The sequence below is a fragment of the Choloepus didactylus genome, chromosome 16, assembly GCF_015220235.1.
Source record: "Choloepus didactylus isolate mChoDid1 chromosome 16, mChoDid1.pri, whole genome shotgun sequence".
NCBI lineage: Eukaryota > Metazoa > Chordata > Mammalia > Pilosa > Megalonychidae > Choloepus > Choloepus didactylus.
The window spans coordinates 266,171-271,111 of record NC_051322.1 but is presented as its reverse complement, the minus strand read 5'-3'; positions in this window follow the sequence as shown (position 1 = coordinate 271,111).

The window sequence follows — 4,941 nt, the reverse complement described above, 5'->3', positions numbered from 1 at the left end:
TGGCAAAACTAAAGGAAGCAATTGATGTTTCCACAATAATTGCGGGAGACTTCAACACATCACTCTCTCCTATAGATAGATCAACCAGACAGAAGACCAATAAGGAAATTGAAAACCTAAACAATCTGATAAATGAATTAGATTTAACAGACATATACAGGACATTACATCCCAAATCACCAGGATACACATACTTTTCTAGTGCTCACGGAACTTTCTCCAGAATAGATCATATGCTGGGACATAAAACAAGCCTCAATAAATTTAAAAAGATTGAAATCATTCAAAGCACATTCTCTGACCACAATGGAATACAATTAGAAGTCAATAACCATCAGAGACTTAGAAAATTCACAAATACCTGGAGGTTAACAACACACTCCTAAACAATCAGTGGGTTAAAGAAGAAATAGCAAGAGAAATTGCTAAATATATAGAGACGAATGAAAATGAGAACACAACATACCAAAATCTATGGGATGCAGCAAAAGCAGTGCTAAGGGGGAAATTTATAGCACTAAATGCATATATTAAAAAGGAAGAAAGAGCCAAAATCAAAGAACTAATGGATCAACTGAAGAAGCTAGAAAATGAACAGCAAACCAATCCTAAACCAAGTAGAAGAAAAGAAATAACAAAGATTAAAGCAGAAATAAATGACATAGAGAACAAAAAAACAATAGAGAGGATAAATATCACCAAAAGTTGGTTCTTTGAGAAGATCAACAAGATTGACAAGCCCCTAGCTAGACTGACAAAATCAAAAAGAGAGAAGACCCATATAAACAAAATAATGAATGAAAAAGGTGACATAACTGCAGATCCTGAAGAAATTAAAAAAATTATAAGAGGATATTATGAACAACTGTATGGCAACAAACTGGACAATGTAGAAGAAATGGACAATTTCCTGGAAACATATGAACAACCTAGACTGACCAGAGAAGAAATAGAAGACCTCAACCAACCCATCACAAGCAAAGAGATCCAATCAGTCATCAAAAATCTTCCCACAAATAAATGCCCAGGGCCAGATGGCTTCACAGGGGAATTCTACCAAACTTTCCAGAAAGAACTGACACCAATCTTACTCAAACTCTTTCAAAACATTGAAGAAAAGGGAACACTACCTAACTCATTTTATGAAGCTAACATCAATCTAATACCAAAACCAGGCAAAGATGCTACAAAAAAGGAAAACTACCGGCCAATCTCCCTAATGAATATAGATGCAAAAATCCTCAACAAAATACTTGCAAATCGAATCCAAAGACACATTAAAAAAATTATACACCATGACCAAGTGGGGTTCATTCCAGGCATGCAAGGATGGTTCAACATAAGAAAAACAATCAATGTATTACAACACATTAAAAACTCGAAAGGGAAAAATCAATTGATCATCTCAATAGATGCTGAAAAAGCATTTGACAAAATCCAACATCCCTTTTTGATAAAAACACTTCAAAAGGTAGGAATTGAAGGAAACTTCCTCAACACGATAAAGAGCATATATGAAAAACCCACAGCCAGCATAGTACTCAATGGTGAGAGACTGAAAGCCTTCCCTCTAAGATCAGGAACAAGACAAGGATGCCCGCTGTCACCACTGTTATTCAACATTGTGCTGGAAGTGCTAGCCAGGGCAATCCGGCAAGACAAAGAAATAAAAGGCATCCAAATTGGAAAAGAAGAAGTAAAACTGTCATTGTTTGCAGATGATATGATCTTATATCTAGAAAACCCTGAGAAATCGACGATACAGCTACTAGAGCTAATAAACAAATTTAGCAAAGTAGCGGGATACAAGATTAATGCACATAAGTCAGTAATGTTTCTATATGCTAGAAATGAACAAACTGAAGAGACACTCAAGAAAAAGATACCATTTTCAATAGCAACTAAAAAAATCAAGTACCTAGGAATAAACTTAACCAAAGATGTAAAAGACCTATACAAAGAAAACTACATAACTCTACTAAAAGAAATAGAAGGGGACCTTAAAAGATGGAAAAATATTCCATGTTCATGGATAGGAAGACTAAATGTCATTAAGATGTCAATTCTACCCAAACTCATCTACAGATTCAATGCAATCCCAATCAAAATTCCAACAACCTACTTTGTAGACTTGGAAAAGCTAGTTATCAAATTTATTTGGAAAGGGAAGATGCCTCGAATTGCTAAAAACACTCTAAAAAAGAAAACCGAAGTGGGAGGACTTACACTCCCTGACTTTGAAGCTTATTATAAAGCCACAGTTGCCAAAACAGCATGGTACTGGCACAAAGATAGACATATAGATCAATGGAATCGAATTGAGAATTCAGAGATAGACCCTCAGATCTATGGCCGACTGATCTTTGATAAGGCCCCCAAAGTCACTGAACTGAGCCATAATGGTCTTTTCAACAAATGGGGCTGGGAGAGTTGGATATCCATATCCAAAAGAATGAAAGAGGACCCCTACCTCACCCCCTACACAAAAATTAACTCAAAATGGACCAAAGATCTCAATATAAAAGAAAGTACCATAAAACTCCTAGAAGATAACGTAGGGAAACATCTTCAAGACCTTGTATTAGGCGGCCACTTCCTAGACTTTACACCCAAAGCGCAAGCAAAAAAAGAGAAAATAGATAAATGGGAACTCCTCAAGCTTAGAAGTTTCTGCACCTCAGAGGAATTTCTCAAAAAGGTAAAGAGGCAGCCAACTCAATGGGAAAAAATTTTCGGAAACCATGTATCTGACAAAAGACTGATATCTTGCATATACAAAGAAATCCTACAACTCAATGACAATGGTACAGACAGCCCAATTATAAAATGGGCAAAAGATATGAAAAGACAGTTCTCTGAAGAGGAAATACAAATGGCCAAGAAACACATGAAAAAATGTTCAGCTTCACTAGCTATTAGAGAGATGCAAATTAAAACCACAATGAGATACCATCTAACACCGGTTAGAATGGCTGCCATTAAACAAACAGGAAACTACAAATGCTGGAGGGGATGTGGAGAAATTAGAACTCTTATTCATTGTTGGTGGGACTGTATAATGGTTCAGCCACTCTGGAAGTCAGTCTGGCAGTTCCTTAGAAAACTAGAAATAAAGTTACCATTCGATCCAGCGATTGCACTTCTCGGTATATACCCGGAAGGTCGGAAAGCAGTGACACGAACAGATATCTGCACGCCAATGTTCATAGCAGCATTATTCACAATTGCCAAGAGATGGAAACAACCCAAATGTCCTTCAACAGATGAGTGGATAAATAAAATGTGGTATATACACACGATGGAATACTACGCGGCAGTAAGAAGGAACGATCTCGTGAAACATATGAAAACATGGATGAACCTTGAAGACATAATGCTGAGCGAAATAAGCCAGGCACAAAAAGAGAAATATCATATGCTACCACTAATGTGAACTTTGAAAAATGTAAAACAAATGGTTTATAATATAGAATGTAGGGGAACTAGCAGTAGAGAGCAATTAAGGAAGGGGGAACAATAATCCAAGAAGAACAGATAAGCTATTTAACGTTCTGGGGATGCCCAGAAATGACTATGGTCTGTTAAATTCTGATGGATATAGTAGGAACAAGTTCACAGAAATGTTGCTATATTATGTAACTTTCTTGGGGTAAAGTAGGAACATGTTGGAAGTTAAGCAGTTATCTTAGGTTAGTTGTCTTTTTCTTACTCCCTTGTTATGGTCTCTTTGAAATGTTCTTTTATTGTATGTTTGTTTCCTTTTTAACTTTTTTTTCATACAGTTGATTTAAAAAAGAAGGGAAAGTTAAAAAAGAAAGAAAAACAAGGAAAAAAAAAAGATGTAGTGCCCCCTTGAGGAGCCTGTGGAGAGTGCAGGGGTATTCGCCTAACCCACCTCCATGGTTGCTAACATGACCACAGACATAGGGGACTGGTGGTTTGATGGGTTGAGCCCTCTACCATAAGTTTTACCCTTGGGAAGACGGTTGCTGCAAAGGAGAGGCTAGGCCTCCCTATATTTGTGCCTAAGAGTCTCCTCCTGAATGTCTCTTTGTTGCTCAGATGTGGCCCTCTCTCTCTGGCTAAGCCAACTTGAAAGGTGAAATCACTGCCCTCCCCCCTACGTGGTATCAGACACCCAGGGGAGTGAATCTCCCTGGCAACGTGGCATACGACTCCCGGGGAGGAATGTAGACCTGGCATCGTGGGACGAAGAACATCTTCTTGACCAAAAGGGGGATGTGAAAGGAAATGAAATAAGCTTCAGTGGCAGAGAGAATCCAAAAGGAGCCGAGAGGTCACTCTGGTGGGCACTCTTATGCACACTTTAGACAACCCTTTTTAGGTTCTAAAGAATTGGGGTAGCTGGTGGTGGATACCTGAAACTATCAAACTACAACCCAGAACCCATGAATCTCGAAGACAGTTGTATAAAAATGTAGCTTACGAGGGGTGACAAGGGGATTGGGAAAGCCATAAGGACCACACTCCACTTTGTCTAGTTTATGGATGGATGAGTAGAAAAATGGGGGAAGGAAACAAACAGACAAAGGTACCCAGTGTTCTTTTTTACTTCAATTGCTCCTTTTCACTCTAATTATTATTCTTGTTGTTCTTGTGTGTGTGCTAATGAAGGTGTCAGGGATTGATTTGGGTGATGAATGTACAACTATGTAATGGTACTGTGAACAATCGAAAGTACTATTTGTTTTGTATGACTGCATGGTATGTGAATATATCTCAATAAAATGAAAATTAAAAAAAAAAAAAAAAAAGACATAATGCTGAGCAAAATAAGCCAGGCACAAAAAGAGAGATATTGTATGTTACCACTAATGTGAATTCTGTGAAAAATGTACAATGTTTTATACTGTAGAATGTAGGGGACCTAGAGATACCAATTAGTGGAGGGGGAATGATAATCTAATAAGAACAGATAAA